Here is a 19,474-nt window from a genome sequence, read left to right on the forward strand (position 1 = left end):
TGTCTCCCACCTGTACCTTCCTCCCTCTAGTGTCAGTGCATGTCCTCGTGTTCTGCTGCTCCTCTTCCTGTGACGAATGTCTCCCACCTGTACCTTCCTCCCCCTAGTGTCAGTGCATGCCCTCGTGTTCTGCTGCTCCTCTTCCTGTGAAAAAATGTCTCCCACCTGTACCTTCCTTCCCCTAGTGTCAGTGCATGTCCTCGTGTTCTGCTGCTCCTCTTCCTGTGACTAATGTCTCCCACCTGTACCTTCCTCCCTCTAGTGTCAGTGCATGTCCTCGTGTTCTGCTGCTCCTCTTCCTGTGAAAAAATGTCTCCCACCTGTACCTTCCTCCCTCTAGTGTCAGTGCATGTCCTCATGTTCTGCTGCTCCTCTTCCTGTGACTAATGTCTCCCACCTGTACCTTCCTCCCTCTAGTGTCAGTGCATGTCCTCGTGTTCTGTTGCTCCTCTTCCTGTGAAGAATGTCTCCCACCTGTACCTTCCTCCCTCTAGTGTCAGTGCATGTCCTCGTGTTCTGTTGCTCCTCTTCCTGTGAAGAATGTCTCCCACCTGTACCTTGTTAAAGCCCTTGATATATTTGAAAGTTTCTATCATGTCCCCCCTTTCCCTTCTCTGCTCTAAAGTATACATATTAAGATATTTTAGTCTTTCCTGGTACGTTTTGTGATGTAGGCCATGCACCATTTTAGTTGCCCTTCTTTGTACAGTCTCTAATGTATTTATATCCTTCTGGAGATATGGCCTCCAGAACTGAACACAATACTCTAGGTGGGGTCCTACGAATGACCTTCCGTCCCAGGCCTGTGTGTCTGCACTCCAGGGCACATAATACCCGTCTCTAGTGCTCAGTCCAGAGTTCCAGTCCCAGTGGTGACTTTTCCCAGTCCCGTGCTTCCTACAGTGGAGTGTCTCTGAGTTCCCAGTAGAGGGTGCCACCTCAATGCGCCCGGGTGGTGGGGTTATCTTTGAACCTTTCCATGTGGCTTTGCTGGGGATCCTATCTGTTGTGAATTTCCCATAAGGCATGTAAGGCACATGCCAAGGGGTGGAACTTGTTGGGGAGGGCGGTACTTGGATGCTTGTGTCGGCACTGTCAGCCCAAAATGTACCATTAACTGCAAGATATTTTCACAGTACTGCACCATAAACCCTCTTGCATGGAGTATAAATGGGTAGAACGTTTACATACCGCTGGTCTTGGTGAATATGGGGGTAATTCAGACTTCATTCGCACAGTATACATGCGCAAGACTGTCCTGCGATGAACTCCTGCAACTAGTTCTGTTATCTGGCCGCTCGCAAAGTGATTGACAGGCAGGGAGTGGGCGTGTGGGGGGGAGGAGACAGGGAGTGGGCGTGTGCGGGTAGGAGACAGGGAGTGGACGTGTGGGGGGAGGAGACAGGGAGTAGGGGTGTGGTGGAGGAGACAGGAAGTGGGCGTGTGGTGGAGGAGAAAGGGAGTAGGCGTGGGGGGGAGGAGACAGGGAGTGGGCATGTGGGGTGAGGAGACAGGGAGTGGGCGTGTGCGGGGAGGAGACAGGGAGTGGGCGTGTGGGGGAAGGAGACAGGGAGCAGGCGTGTGGTAGAGGAGACAGGGAGTGGGTGTGTGGGGGGAGGAGACAGGGAGTGGGCGTGTGGGGATGGAAATTGGCCGGTTTTGGGAGCACTAAGAAAAATGCCTGGATTGTTGAAAACGAAGGATGTGCCTGTATTTCATTACAGGACCAAGTCAGTCTCATGCTATGAGGCACCTGCGATGACTTGTGCCGATGTAAAAAATCATTAGATGGTGAGCCTGTTACGAACGATTTCATACATATTCGCACTGGTGCACCAGTATACATCCACCCGCACAGCGAGCACATTATTTAGCATGCCAAGATTTTACTGGAGTAGCGCTTTATTGGTTTAACTGATTGCTGATCACTGCCCGCTGTTAGGATGACGCGATTCAGTACCCCCCAAACAATGGCAGCTGTGCGATCACCAGGCCTATGACTGGTGCACTGTCCATCCCTGTCCTATCGGTCCGACGTTACATATTGCAGAGATCCTGCAGCCTGGGTCCCCAGATGGACTGTAATCACTGTGGGAAACCTAAAGTGAAACTAACAACAGGTAGTAACGCAGCGCACAGCCCCAGGGTGTTGTGTTCTGGCATCTGGGCCCCAGGATCGGGGACACTGAGCTGGCAGACCGGGGGTGGGGGACGGGAGATTACATCAGTAACTCTGAACCTTTTCCATGTTCCTGCCGTAATCATTGTGACAAATGTTCTGTGTAACATCTTGGGGAATGCAATGGCGATGTGTGCAGAGTGCAGCATGCTGCCGTGTGCTGGGGAGAGAGGCAGCTGCAGCAGTGGTCTGTCCTCTCTCCCTGTGTGGGGAAACAATCCCGCTCATACTCCACAGGCTGATACTCAGTATACACCAGGCACAGGCGGACACTCAGCGGACACTCAACATACACCAAACATAGGCGGACACTCAACATACACCACACATAGGCGGACAGTCAATATATACCACGCACAGGCAGACACTCCTCATACACCAAACATAGGCGGACACTCAACATACACCACACTTAGGCGGACAGTCAACATATACCACGCACAGGCAGACACTCGGCATACGTCACACATAGGCGGACACTCCTCATACACCCAGGGCCGCCAAGAGAAATCCTGGGCCCCGGTACAACAACTTCCTGGGGCCCCCACGGACGGAGATCCCCGCACACTCTGCGGACCCGGTGTTACGCCACTGCTTCCAAGGTGGATACACGTACAAAAATTTACACTGTAATGTCTATTACACATGTCACACACCCATTACATATTATACCACATGCCATAATGCTCATTACACGTTATGCCACACATCGTAATGCTCATTGCATATTAAGGGGTTAACATGCTCTACCAGGGGTTAACATGCTCTGCCAGGGGTTAACATTCTGTGCCAGGGATTAACCTGTCTGCCCTGATTTACATGCTCTGCCAGGGGTTACATGCTCTTTGCAAAGGATTTACCCATACCCTCCAACATGGCCCATTCCATTAGGTACAAAATGCTCTGTTCCTGGACTTCCCTGACAGTGGCAGTTACAGATGTGAGCCAGCAGCACAGTCCAATATTCAAAAGGGGGGGGGGTCAGCATCACTGTCCTGGACTCACTGGCAGTTGATGTGACTGCCCCTCTTTGAATTTTGGACTGTGCTGGAGAGCAACCTCATTTTGTACCTAATGGAATGGGTCATGTTGGGGGTACTTGCCACCAAATAAAAAAAAACCTGTGTGTCCAGACCAGGGCCCCCCTGACAGGGCCGGGCCCGGGTAAATTGTACCTGCTCCCCCCTCTCTCGGCACCCCTGCATACACCACACACAGGCGGACACTCCTCATACACCACACACAGACGGACACACAACATATACCACGCACAGGCAGACACTCGTCATACACCACACACAGGCAGACACTCTGCATACACCACGCACAGGCGCACACTCTGCATACACCACACACAGGCGGACACTCTGCATACACCATGCACAGGCGGGCACTCGTCATACTATACACACAGGCAGACACTCGTCATACACCACACACAGGCGGACACTCGTCATACACCACACACAGGCGGACACTCTGCATACACCACACACAGGCAGACATTCGTCATACACCACACACAGGCGGACACTCCTCATACACCACACACAGGCGGACACTCCTCATACACCACACACAGGCGGACACTCTGCATACACCACACACAGGCAGACATTCGTCATACACCACACACACAGACGGACATACAACATATACCATGCACAGGCAGACACTCGGCATATACCACACACAGGCAGACACTCTGCATACACCACGCACAGGCGGACACTCTGCATACACCACACACAGGCAGACATTCGTCATACACCACACACAGACGGACATACAACATATACCACGCACAGGCAGACACTCGGCATACACCACACACAGGCAGACACTCTGCATACACCACGCACAGGCGGACACTCTGCATACACCACACACAGGCGGACACTCTGCATACACCATGCACAGGCGGACACTCGTCATACTATACACACAGGCAGACACTCGTCATACACCACACACAGGCGGACACTCGTCATACACCACACACAGGCGGACACTCTGCATACACCACACACAGGCAGACATTCGTCATACACCACACACAGGCGGACACTCCTCATACACCACACACAGGCGGACACTCTGCATACACCACACACAGGCAGACATTCGTCATACACCACACACAGACGGACATACAACATATACCATGCACAGGCAGACACTCGGCATACAACACACACAGGCGGACTCTCTGCATACACCACACACAGGCAGACATTCGTCATACACCACACACAGACGGACATACAACATATACCACGCACAGGCAGACACTCGTCATACACCAGACACAGGCGGACATTCGTCATACACCACACACAGGCAGACATTCGTCATACACCACACACAGGCGGACACTCCTCATACACCACACACAGGCGGACACTCTGCATACACCACACACAGGCAGACATTCGTCATACACCACACACAGACGGACATACAACATATACCACGCACAGGCAGACACTTGGCATACAACACACACAGGCGGACTCTCTGCATACACCACACACAGGCAGACATTCGTCATACACCACACACAGACGGACATACAACATATACCACGCACAGGCAGACACTCGTCATACACCAGACACAGGCGGACATTCGTCATACACCACACACAGGCAGACATTCGTCATACACCACACACAGGCGGACACTCCTCATACACCACACACAGGCGGACACTCTGCATACACCACACACAGGCAGACATTCGTCATACACCACACACAGACGGACATACAACATATACCACGCACAGGCAGACACTCGGCATATACCACACACAGGCGGACACTCGTCATACACCACACACTGGCGGACACTCGGCATATACCACACACAGGCGGACACTCGTCATACACCACACACAGGCGGACACTCTGCATAAACCACGCACAGGCAGACACTCAGCATACACCACACACAGGCGGACACTCGGCATATACCACGCACAGGCGGACACTCGGCATACACAATGCACAGGCGGACACTCGGCATACACCAAGCACAGGCAGACACTCTGCATACACCACACACAGGCGGACATTAAGCATACACCACTCACAGGCAGACACTCCTCATACACCACACACACAGGTGGAGACTCAGCATACACCACACACAGACGAACATACAACATATACCATGCACAGGCAGACACTCGGCATACACCACACACAGGCGGACACTCCTCATACACCACACACAGGGGGACATTCAACATACCGTGTTTCCCTGATAATTAGACCTACCCCGATAATAAGCCCTACCCCAGATTTGGAACATTTGTCCAAAATAAGCCCTCCCCCGAAAATAAGACCTATGAAATTTCCCATAGATATTTTAATCTTGTTAAATCTTGTTAAAGTGTAGCCCTGCAGCCCCGCTCAGCCTCGCTCAGCCCCGCTCAGCCCCTCACCTCGCCTGTATGGTACCGTAATACCGCGGCTCCCGTTCCCAGGGATGCATTGCGGTAGGCACGGCGTGACGTCAGGCCGCGCACATCACGCCGCGCACATCATGCGGCTGCTGAATAGTACAGCCTGTGCATCACACAGTGCCGACGGTTGTTTTGGGGCCATCATTACCGTACCGAACGGAGTTCCGGTAAACAAACAGAGGTTTGGGGCCATCAAGATGTGGGGGCATGTGGAAGATGGATGGATGGGCATGTTTTAAAGTAGCAGTGGGGCATTTTTTTAAAGGAGCAGTGGGGCATTGCTGTCAAGGTCTATTAAAATAAGCCCTCCCCCGAAAATAAGACCTATGGACTTTTTTGAGGGAAAAAAAAAATAAGACAGTGTCTTATTATCGGGGAAACACGGTATACCACGCACAGGCAGACACTCTGCATACACCACACACAGGCAGACACTCGTCATACAACACACACAGGCGGACACTCGTCATACACCACACACAGGCGGACACTCGTCATACACCACACACAGGCGGACACTCGTCATACACCACACACAGGCGGACACTCGGCATACACCACACACAGGTGGACACTCAGAGTACACCACACACAGGCGGACACTCAGCGTACACCACACACAGGCGGACACTCAGCGTACACCACACACAGGCGGACACTCTGCATACACCACACACAGGCAGACACTCTGCATACACCACACACAGGCAGACGCTCGGCATACACCACACACTGGCGGACATTAAGCATACACCACACACAGGCGGACACTCAGCATACAACACACACAGGCGGACACTCAGCATACACCACACACAGGCGGACACTCAGCATACAACACACACAGGCGGACACTCAGCATACACCACACACACAGGCAGGCACTCAGCTTACACCACACACAGGCAGACACTCTGCATACACCACACACAGGCGGACACTCGGCATACACAAAACACAGGCGGACATTAAGCATACACCACACACAGGCGGACACTCAGCGTACACCACACACAGGCGGACACTCAGCGTACACCACACACAGGCGGACACTCAGCGTACACCACACACAGGCAGACACTCAGCGTACTCCACACACAGGCGGACACTCAGCATACACCACACACAGGCGGACACTCAGCATACACCACACACAGGCGGACACTCAGCATACACCACACACAGGCAGACACTCTGCATACACCACACACAGGCGGACACTCAGCATACACCACACACAGGCAGACACTCTGCATACACCACGCACAGGCAGACACTCAGCATACACCACACACAGGCGGACACTCGGCATATACCACGCACAGGCGGACACTCGTCATACACAATGCACAGGCGGACACTCGGCATACACCAAGCACAGGCAGACACTCTGCATACACCACACACAGGCGGACATTAAGCATACACCACACACAGGCAGACACTCCTCATACACCACACACACAGGTGAACACTCGGCATACACCACACACAGACGAACATACAACATATACCATGCACAGGCAGACACTCTGCATACACCACACACAGGGGGACATTCAACATATACCACGCACAGGCAGACACTCTGCATACACCACACACAGGCAGACACTCGTCATACAACACACACAGGCGGACACTCAGCATACACCACACACAGGCAGGAACTCAGTGTACTCCACACATAGGCGTACACTCAGCGTACACCACACACAGGCGGACACTCTGCATACACCACACACAGGCGAACGCTCGGCATACACCACACACAGGTGGACATTAAGCATACACCACACACAGGCGGACACTCAGCGTACACCACACACAGGCGGACACTCAGCATACACCACACACAGGCAGACACTCAGCGTACTCCACACAGAGGTGGACACTCAGCATACACCACACACAGGCGGACATTCAGCATACACCACACACAGGCGGACACTCAGCATACACCACACACAGGCAGACACTCTGCATACACCACACACAGGCAGACACTCTACATACACCACACACAGGCAGACACTCTACATACACCACACACAGGCGGACACTCTGCATACACCACACACAGGCAGACACTCTGCATACACCACACACAGGCAGACACTCTGCATACACCACACACAGGCAGACACTCTGCATACACCACACACAGGCGGACGCTCGGCATACACCACACACAGGCGGACGCTCGGCATACACCACACACAGGTGGACATTAAGCATACACCACACACAGGTGGACATTAAGCATACACCACACACAGGCGGACACTCAGCGTACACCACACACAGGCTGATTCTCGGCATACACCACACAAGCGGACACTCGGCATACACCACACAGGCGGACACTCTGCATACACCACAAACAGGTGGACACTCAGCGTACACCACACAGTCGGACACTCAGCGTACTCCACACACAGGCTGATACTCGGCATACACCACACACACACAGGCAGACTCGGTGTACACCGCGCACAGGCCGACACTCAGCGTACACCACACACAGGTTGACACTCGACATACACCACACACAGGCTGACACTCAGCATACACCACACACAGGTTGACACGCGACATACACCATGCACAGGCGAACACTCAGCGTACACCACGCACAGGCGGACACTCGGCATACACCACGCACAGGCGGACACTCGGCATACACCACGCACAGGCGGACACTCGACATACACCACTCACAGGCGGACACTCAGCATACACCACGCACAGGCGGACACCCAGCGTACACTACGCTCAGGCGCACACTCAGCATACACCACCCACAGGCTGACACTCAGCATATACCACACACAGGTTGACACGCGACATACACCATGCACAGGCGGACACTCAGCGTACACCACAGACAGGCAGATAGTTGGAGTACGCCACACAGACCATCGCCGACCATTGAATAATTTCTCCCCGGCTGCGAATGGATGATCATGTAAAGCATATGCATGGGATCGCGGCATGTGAGGGGGGGGGGGGGGGGGGGTTCAGTGGCCATGCAGGCGGCCTTTGGTGGACTCACAAGGCTGTGAAATTCACAGCCTTGCAAGTCAACCAGAATAAGATCCTTGGTCTGCCAGGCAATTTCACCTCTTGTAGTTTCTTGTTTGAAATAATTCTCCCACGCAGCCACCTGTCCGCCTCTCCCAGGTATAAGGTAGCTGATATAATTACACACATGCAGGTAATGACTGTGTGCAGCTCATACTGGAAGGACTTTACTACTGAATACTTTTTATGATATTTTGGAAAAATGTAAATAACCCCAGAATTAAATCATATGTCAAGTTTTCTCTGTTGTTATGGATCATATATATATATATAAATATGTGGCAGTTATATAGATTGTAAGCTCCACTGGGGCAGGGACTGATAGGAATGTTCAAAATATTCTCCTTACAGCGCTGCGGAATATGTGTGCGCCATATAAGAAACTGTTAAGAAGAAGGAGCCATTTCTGTGCCGCAGGAGCACCGGTACGATATGGGCGCGATATTAATTTCTATGATCACATTGCAGAATGCGATCAGATCAGACAGAGTGCAGGAAGGGGCGTGTCTCTGTGATGCCACATTTCGGATATGGGAGCCCATTTACCATAGGATCACATACAGTATACAATGTGGGACATGGCTGTGGGTGGGGCAGGAGATTCCTACTGCGGTCCCTTTGTGATACATGCGGGGGGTACCTAATATTTGCAGCTACCCTCCAAGGCATAAGGAAGCTGATATGATACACATACCTCATATTGGGCCCAATTCAGGCCTGCATGCTGGGCTGCATGTGTTTGGAGCACAGCGAGCAGGTTAATGCCGCCCTGCCAGCTGAGCCCATGTGCACTGCTGCAAGCAGATACTGTATGTACGGGTACACATTCATTCACATGAGGCCGCACAGAGGAGAAATCCTTCGATGGTTACCTATGGACAAAAATGAGAAATGCATTAGTTAGTCACTGACAAAAGTGCATTAGACTGTAACAAAAGTTAGACATGCATTAGTTAGACACTGACAAAAGTTAGACATGCATTAGTTAGACACTGACAAAAGTTAGACATGCATTAGTTAGACACTGACAAAAGTTAGACATGCATTAGTTAGACACTGACAAAAGTTAGACATGCATTAGTTAGACACTGACAAAAGTTAGACATGCATTAGTTAGACACTGACAAAAGTTAGACATGCATTAGTTAGACACTGACAAAAGTTAGAGAGAAGGTTGGATGGTTCTGCGCTCACCCTATAGGTGTGTGTGTGAGGTAAAAGATGGCTATTGGACAGTGTGATTGGTAAAATGAAATTAGTTTATTACTAAATATATAAAGTATGCACGTGGATATGGGGGGGGGGATGTTGGTGTGTATAAGGACACACCGGTGGGGGTGTAAGGAGTTGTATTATCACTCCAATGTCAGTGGAACAGCTCTCACTTAGAAGTGTCTGCTGGTCGCTGATGATGTGACAGGGGTGGATGGGGGGCTGGCTGCCTGTGAAAGAGCAGGAAACCACAGTAAGCCTTGGGGTGATATGCGTACAAAGTCTCAGGATTGCAAGTCTCTGTGCGCTCGACCCCCCGGCTGAGTTGGGGAGGAGACTTCTGTGTAGATGATAGGTGGATGTGTGGAAGGTGTCCAACGCGTTTCAGCCGCCTATCGGCCTTTTTCAAGGATGTCATATGGCAATGGGTGTTCGGTTTATATGGGGAATTATGACCCTCCCCTAAATGTTCTCATTGGCTTAGTACCTTGTCATTCATGGTGTCATCGTCATCCATGGGTGCTAATATTAGCTACATGCTGCAGGTGGAGTAAAAGGGAACCCAAAAGGAGAGTTGCCTTCATGTATGTGCATATAAGTTACAACAATTGTCCGTTGCAGCAATTATGAACTGCCTATTAAGGTAGATGCCACACTATAAAGTTAATATGGGGAAGATTTGAAACAAGACGTAATATATGTAGGGTCTGTTTACAGCAGGTTGCCATTATGGAAGTCTATGTTTAAACCATCAGGGTGTAGGGTTTTGAGGGAAAAGATCCAGAATAATTCCCTTTTATTCAGGATCTCAGTATGGTCCCCTCCTCTCCAGTTGACTGTGGGTGCTTCGATGGCTGTGAATGTTAACCCCATGGGGTTAGACCCATGTACCTGTTTGAAGTGTAATGATACGCTATGCTTGTCATATCCAATTCTGATGTTCCTTATATGTTCGTATAACCTGTTCTTGCTGATTCTGCTTGATGCTGCACTGTAAATCCACAAAAAATTCCTAGTGTGCGCAAGCATACATGGCCAATAAAGTTGATTCTGATTCTGATTCTGATTCTTTAGTGGTCTGATGGTCCTCCCCACGTATTCCAAATTACAAGGGCATCTCAAGAGATATACTACCCCCTTGGTCTCACATGATAAGAGTTGTCTGTGGCGGAATGTCTTATTGATGGTTGTGGATGTCCAGGTGTGTGCAGCTTTTGTTGTTATGCTTGTGAGGTTTTTACAACCTGCACACTTTCTGCAGTGAAAAAAGCCTTTGGTGTCAACTAGTCTTGTTTGTACAGTGGTTTTTGGTTTTATATGATTTTTAACCAGTTTTTGTCTGAGGTCTGGTGCTTTTCTTAATATGAGTCTAGGTTTGTCTGTTAGATATGTTTGTAAGTCTCTGTCTTGTCGTAATACATGTTTCTGTAATATCCGCTTGAATTGCTGTGATGATTGGTTATATTGTGTGACAAGAACCACATCTTGTGACATGGGTGTAATGACATGTTGCTTGGTTTTTAAAGTGTCTGTTCTGTCCATGGTGGATATGTCACTAAGTGCTTGGTCCACTAAATTTCTGTAGTATTTTTTTGCGAGAAATTGTTCTCTTAGTTCCAAAGCCTGTGTCTGAAAATCATGTGGTCTTGAACAGTTACGCTTGATTCGTCGGAATTGGCCCTTTGGTATGCCGTCAAGCCATGGTTTGTGGTGACCGCTGGTGTATAGGATATAACTGTTGGCATCAACAGATTTCCTAAAGGTTTTTGTATGTATGGTTTTGGAGTCAATGAATATTTCTAGATCTAAAAATTGTACTGCGGTTTTGCTGGCCTGTGTGGTGAAGTGTATATTTCTATCGTTGATGTTCAGGTAATCGGTGAATTTTGTCAGTGAGTCATGGGTCCCTTTCCATATGAAAATGCAATCATCAATATATCTTCGCCATAGGATCAAATTTGGCGACCAGCTACGCTCTCCCCAGATGAAATCCTCCTCCCACTTTCCCATAAACAGGTTTGCGTAGCTGGGCGCCACTTTTGATCCCATGGCGGTCCCGGTGGTCTGGAGGTAGAATGAGCCATTGAACCATGTGTAATTGTGATGCAAAATGAAGTCTATGGAATCAATAATGAACTGTATCTGGTCTGGGTCTAGTTGTTGTGCTTGTTCTAAAAAATGTCTTGTGCTTTCAAGTCCTTGCTGATGTTTAATTACCGTGTATAGGGATGTGACGTCACTGGTTGCTAACCAGTAATCGTCCTGCCATGTTTTGAAGTGTATTGATTATATCTGTGGTGTCCCTGATGTATGATGGTAGGTCCTTAACTGAATTCTGCAGGAAGGTGTCTGTATATTGGGCAAGGTTGGAGGATATGGAATCTATGCTTGAGATAATTGGTCTACCAATTATTTTGGTGTCCTTGTGGATTTTCACAATTATTTTGTGTGTCCTTGTGGATTTTCGGTAAGTAATAGAAAACTGGTATCTTGGGGTGTTGTGGTTTGAGGTATGTGTATTCCGTTTTTTTGAGGATGCCTATGTCTAAGCCTGTGCGTAGCAATTGGTCAAGTTCTTTGTTGTATTGTCTTGTGGGGTCACCAGGTAGTATAGTGTAGGTGTCGCAATCCCCTAGGAGACGTAACGATTCTGCAATATAGTCGGTTTTGTTAATGATGACAATCCCTCCTCCCTTATCAGCTGGTTTGATGATAATGTGGCTGTTATTTTCCAGGTCTCTGAGTGCTTGTGCCTCTGATCTTGTCATGTTGTTCTGTGAGTGGTATTTGTTTTGTTTGATGGTCAGATGATCCAGATCCTCAGTAACTAGGGCTTCAAATGTCTTGATCTGGTGACTTTTGAGGTGTGTGGGATTAAATGAGGATTTGGGTTTTAAGTCTGTGTGTTGGTATTTGGAAGGTGTTGATTGTTGGTTTCGTGTGATGGGATTTGATAGAAAGTATTTTTTGAGACATAATTTGCGTGTGAATGATTGCAAGTCACAGTATGTATTGAATTTGTCTGGTTTTTTTGTGGGTGCAAATTTGAGGCCTTTTGAGAGGACCGACTCTTGTTCTACAGTTAGTGGGGTGTCACTGAGGTTAAGGGGGACATTTACCAAAATGGATTCGTAGAAAAAAGGTGTATTCGTAGGGAGAAATACACCTTTTTTTTACGAATTTGTATTTTCGGGATTTACAATCCCAAAAATACAACAATTCGTAGTCCTAAAGATGGAACATTCGTATTTGTAGTTACAAATACAAATGCCCTACACCATCGATAGGATACGACAGAAATCACCATTCAAAAGAATGGTGGTTTCTGATTTACTAAGCAGCCGTACTGACAATACGGCTGCTTAGTGGTGTGAAACACCCACGCAAATACGACAGGAAAATAGAACACCATTTTCCTGTTCTATTTGCGTTTTAGCCTGCACGGATCAGTCAGATCCGTGCAGGCTACAGTGTAAAAAAATAGAAAAAATAAATAAATTAAAAAAAAAAACGGCGTGGGGTCCCCCCCACAGCCATAACCAGCACCAGGCTGAAGGAGCCGGGGCCGGTAATTAAAAATCAGGGAGCCCGACAAATAGGGGTTCCCCGATTTTTAACAACCAGCCCCAGGCTCCAGGTCCGGGGCTGGTTCCCAAAATACGGGGGACAAAATGAGTAGGGGTCCCCCGTATTTTAAGAACCAGCCCCAGGCACAACCAGCCGGCAGGGTAATGTCACAGCCGGGGGACACTTATAATATAAGGTCCCGCGGCCAAAACATTCTCCCTACCGACCAGTCAGCCTGGCCAGGGGCCCTGGGGGAGTGGGGACCCCCCCAATGAAGGGGTCCCCCCCTCCAGGACTTACCTGACCAGGCTGAAGCCTGGTGCTGTCCTCGATGCCCCTGGGCGGTGGGCATCGAGCTGATAAATGTTGTAAAAAATAGATAAACCATTGTTTTTTACTGTGGCACTACAAGTGCCAGCAAGCCTCCCCAGCAAGCTGGGACTTGGAGAACCACAAGTCCCAGCCTGCTGGGCATTAAAGGGCCCGCTGGCACTTGTAGTTCTACAGTTAAAAAAATAGTGCACAAAACACACTGACACACTTTTAAAATAAAACTTTATTACACACAAAGCCCACACATACTGATACTTACCTATCTTCTTCCCATAGGTCGCCCTGATGTCCTGTGTCGGCATCTTCTGGTCCTGTGTCGTCTTCTTCCTCCATGTCGACGTCGCTGTCGGCGATGGTGTCCCCGTCCGGATCCGAAGAAATCCATTTGGGAAGCTGTGGAAGGAAACCATACTCACCTGTCCCAGCGCGACGTAGTCCAGGTAAGGGTCTTTGCAAAAAAATAAACCGAAAACCCCGAAACCAAACCGGACTGACGGAGACGCACGTGTGTTTGTTTACATCGTGCGGCTCCGCCTCCCGAATGCCGCTATTGGCCGCTAGGCCGCAAGGCGGCCAATAGCGGCATTCGGGAGGCGGAGCCGCACGATGTAAACACACGTGCGTCTCCGTCGTGTCCGGTTTGGTTTCGGGGTTTTCGGTTTATTTTTTTGCAAAGACCCTTACCTGGACTACGTCGCGCTGGGACAGGTGAGTATGGTTTCCTTCCACAGCTTCCCAAATGGATTTCTTCGGATCCGGACGGGGACACCATCGCCGACAGCGACGTCGACATGGAGGAAGAAGACGACACAGGACCAGAAGACGCCGACACAGGACATCAGGGCGACCTATGGGAAGAAGATAGGTAAGTATCAGTATGGTTTCCTTCCACAGCTTCCCAAATGGATTTCTTCGGATCCGGACGGGGACACCATCGCCGACAGCGACGTCGACATGGAGGAAGAAGACGACACAGGACCAGAAGACGCCGACACAGGACATCAGGGCGACCTATGGGAAGAAGATAGGTAAGTATTAGTATGTGTGGGCTTTGTGTGTAATAAAGTTTTATTTTAAAAGTGTGTCAGTGTGTTTTGTGCACTATTTTTTTAACTGTAGAACTACAAGTGCCAGCGGGCCCTTTAATGCCCAGCAGGCTGGGACTTGTGGTTCTCCAAGTCCCAGCTTGCTGGGGAGGCTTGCTGGCACTTGTAGTGCCACAGTAAAAAACAATAGGTTCATCTATTTTTTACAACATTTATCAGCTCGATGCCCACCGCCCAGGGGCATCGAGGACAGCACCAGGCTTCAGTCTGGTCAGGTAAGTCCTGGAGGGGGGGGACCCCTTCATTGGGGGGGTCCCCACTCCCCCAGGGCCCCTGGCCAGGCTGACTGGTCGGTAGGGAGAATGTTTTGGCCGCGGGACCTTATATTATAAGTGTCCCCCGGCTGTGACATTACCCTGCCGGCTGGTTGTGCCTGGGGCTGGTTCTTAAAATACGGGGGACCCCTACTCATTTTGTCCCCCGTATTTTGGGAACCAGCCCCGGACCTGGAGCCTGGGGCTGGTTGTTAAAAATCGGGGAACCCCTATTTGTCGGGCTCCCTGATTTTTAATTACCGGCCCCGGCTCCTTCAGCCTGGTGCTGGTTATGGCTGTGGGGGGGACCCCACGCCGTTTTTTTTTTTAATTTATTTATTTTTCTATTTTTTTTTTTTACACCTTGCAGCCTGCACGGATCTGACTTGATCCGTGCAGACTGCTAGAAATAATTCGTATTAGCGGCCGTATATACGGCCGCTAATACGAATCATTACACCATCGGAGGGTTACAAAGCAGTCGTATCTGACTGCTTTGTAAATCCCCCTCCGGAACACGACTTTGCATACGACTTAAACAGTCGTATGCAGTCGTAGGGAAACAACCAATACGAAAAACTAGGTTTTTCATATTGGTAAATTTCCCCCTAAATATCTGAGTCACTGTTTGTCCGTTATCTGTTGTGCAGTGTTGGTCTGTTGTTGTTTTTTCGTTTTTTTTGGTGTCCCCTCCTCTGCAACCTCGCCTAGTTCTATTGGTCCTTTTTTGCTGGTGTGGGTTTTGTTTGGTAGGCAGGCTCTTCGGCCCGCCTCCGTATCTAAAAAATGATCCCCCCATTGAGTGTCAGTTGTATGGGGGGTGGGTGCAGTCGTAATGTTTGTTGTAGGTACCTCTGTGTTTACTGATTGGTTTCCAGCTATGTTACCAGCGTCTGGGGTCTGTATGGTGTCGTATTGTCGCTGTGTTGTTACCCAACCTTGGTCGAATGAAAGTCTGGCTAAATCTTCGTATTCCCTATCTTCCTCGATTTCATGGACCGAGAATGATGAGTCATACGTGGTGTCACCAATGTCCTCAGGTTCTGTGTCTGAGATATCGTCAGTTTTGTCGGTAGTAATGGGTGTTTTGTCCTGCTTGTGTAATTTTGACATGAACTGTTGATATGTCAACCCTGTATTTTTGTATGTTATTGTTTTAAGTGGTTTGATGTTGGTCTTATGTGGGAGTAATGTCCTGCGTGATCCAAATTTTGGATTATTAGTCGCCTTGGTTTTATGTGTCAGTCTTGGTGATTTTTTGTACTTCGGCTTAGTATCCCTGTGTATTTTCTTTAATTTGGTGTTAATGATGTCATTCTCTTTTGTGGTTAATCTTTGTTTGGATAATCTTTCAATGTCCTCATAACCAGACTCCTTTGTGAGTGGTTCTATCAATGTGTAGGTGTCGTCTAGCTGTTTACCCAAGGACTGTAGTTCTTGGTTGTTTTTCTGTACGAGCAATTTCATGAGTTGGCATGAGCAGTGATGTAGTATGCTGTCCCAATCTTGTTGAAACTGCAAGTCCACCGTGTAATGTGTTGATGTTTTTTTGATGACCAGTCCTTTAGGGACTATATTATTGGATAAGTACCAGTCTAGAAAATGTGTGTCCCACCATGTTTTTGTCTCTTTTTGGATCAGTTTTTCTAGGTGTCTATGTTTGCTGAAAAAATCGGCTGGTGGGAGTGTCTGGCTAAGTCTGTTGATGTTGTGTATTTCTAATAGTGCCCTCTGTGACCTATTTTCTCTGACTTCAAGGATACCCATGTATCTGTGAGAGTACTAAGCAGCTGTACACAGTGGACAGTGGGATGGCAATTGCAAATACGGGATGTGCCAGCGCTGTAGTACAATTGTATGAGGGGGCAGCTGAACCGGAGTGGTCCAGTACTCCTGGGTGACAAAAGTTAGACATGCAATAGACAATGACAAAACTTAGAAAAGCATTAGGTAGACATTGACAAACAATTATTTGGGGTGTGGCCTAGCAGTTAGACCATCAATAGATCGACACCAAAAGTTAGACATGCATTAGTTAGAAACTGACAAAAGTTAGACATGCATTAGTTAGAAACTGACAAAAGTTAGAAATGCATTAGTTAGACACTGACAAAATTTAGACATGCATTAGTTAGAAACTGATAAAAGTTAGACAGGCATTAGTTAGAAACTGACAAAAGTTAGACATGCATTAGTAAGACATTGACAAAAGTTAGACATGCATTAGTTAGAGATTGACAACAGTTAGACATGCATTAAACACTGACAAAAGTTAGACATGCATTAGTTAGAGATTGACAACAGTTAGACATGCATTAGACACTGACAAAAGTTAGACATGCACTACTTATACGCTGACAAAAGTTAGACATACATTAGACATTGTCAAAAGTTAGAAATGCATTAGTTAGACATTGACAAACAATTATTTGGGGCATGGCCTAGCAGTAAAGGGTTGTGTCCTACAGATTGCGCTGCTCGCTGCTCTCTGGCATAACCAGCACTCTGTGAGCCGATGGCCATGCCCCCAGCCGCTCTCTGTCTCCAGGAATAGATGCTGTGCGCATGTGTCTGCCTGCCGCTGCTCTGCTAGGCAGAGCAGCAGTAGACAGGGGGTCACCCAACTCCCCACCACAGAGGGACACTGCCGGCCCCAGGTGGGACGTAGGACCGTCCCAAAAAACAGGACGGTCTTGGGGAAATTTGGGCAGTTGGGACTGGGTGATATGCTCTATGTCTCATCTCCAGCGGGAGTGGTAAGCCTGGATGGTGTACAGGGGGAGTTGCCAGTGGGAAGGTGGGTGTCATGGCCACACAATTGCACCATCGTGGCTCCACCCCCAGCTTTCCAGCACTGTAAAAACAGATTTGCAAGGGGGGTTTGCAGATAATTATGGAGAGATGCATTAGGGTTGGGACTGAGGTGAATCGGTGTATATACCTGGTGCATTACAAGTGTAAATAGATACACAAATTATATACATAGTGCTGGGCAACGAATACAGTTTTTAAAATGCAATTAATCACATGATTTTTCTACGATTAATTGCATTGTTGGTGCCACTTACCTACATGCACGTTGCCATGGGTTCCATGCTCATTGCCAAGAGGATTAGATGCTTGTTGCCAAGAGGGATTACATGCTTGTTGCCAAGGGGGATTACATGCTCATTACCATATGTGGTTCCATGCATGTTACCAGGGGGATTACATGCTTTTGCCAAGGGGATTACATGCTCATTGCCATAGGGTGTTACATGCTCGTTGCCAGGGGTCCCATGCTCGTTGCCATAGGGAGTTCACATGCTTGTTGCCTAGGGGGAGTTATATTCTCATTGCCCAGGGGGATTAAATGCTCATTGCCCAGAGGGAGGTAAATGCTCATTGCCCAAGGGGAGGAAAATGTTTTTATTGTGGGGAGGAGCTGCACCGCAGAGGCGCAGCATCTCTGATAGCATTAGAGACTTTGCGTCCCTGCAAAAATGGGCGGTGCTGCAAAGGAGGCAGCCGCTAGAGGTCCTCCTGCACCGATCTCAGCGGCACCGCAGCCCCCTCCCCAGCTCATTAATGCAGTCAAAAAATGTATCACCGTTATAGTGCTGTGCCGTTGACGTGATAATACTGTGCTATTCTGCACAGCACTAATATATACAGTATATGTACCCTACCCCATTGTTTGTGTGCTGTTTACGGCTGCTTGTATTGCGATCACCGTGACAAAGGTTCGCACCAGGACCGAAACATCGGCAGGCTACAACTGGATTAAACTCTGGATTTATACTTTCATGAGAAGACTGGTAAGTGCTGTTCTTCCCTCTTTTGGGATTTCTTGGTATATATATATATATATATATATATATATATACAGACAGTACGAGGTCACTCTCAAGATTTCTAATGCTGCACGGCGGCAGACTTGCAATAAAGTAGACAATAGACACAAGGCTGTGTGAGTCAGTACTATTTTTTTAACAGTAGAACTACAAGTTACAGCGGGCCCTTTAATGCTCTGCAGGCTGGGACTTGTGGTTCTCCAAGTCCCAGCTTGCAGGGGAGGCTTGCTGCCACTTGTAGTACCACTGTTAAAAACAATAGATTTATCTTGATTTTACACAAAATCAGCTCCATGCCCACAGCCCAGGGGCATGGAGGACAGCCCCGGGCTTCAGCATGGGCAGGTAAGTTCTGGAGGGGGGGGACCCCTTCTTTGGGGGGGTCCCCACTTCCCCAGGACCCCTGCCCATGCTGACCAGCCACAGGGCTGAATGCT

Source organism: Crinia signifera, chromosome 1 (assembly GCF_055691185.1).
Source record: "Crinia signifera chromosome 1, ASM5569118v1, whole genome shotgun sequence".
In the NCBI taxonomy this organism is placed as follows: domain Eukaryota; kingdom Metazoa; phylum Chordata; class Amphibia; order Anura; family Myobatrachidae; genus Crinia; species Crinia signifera.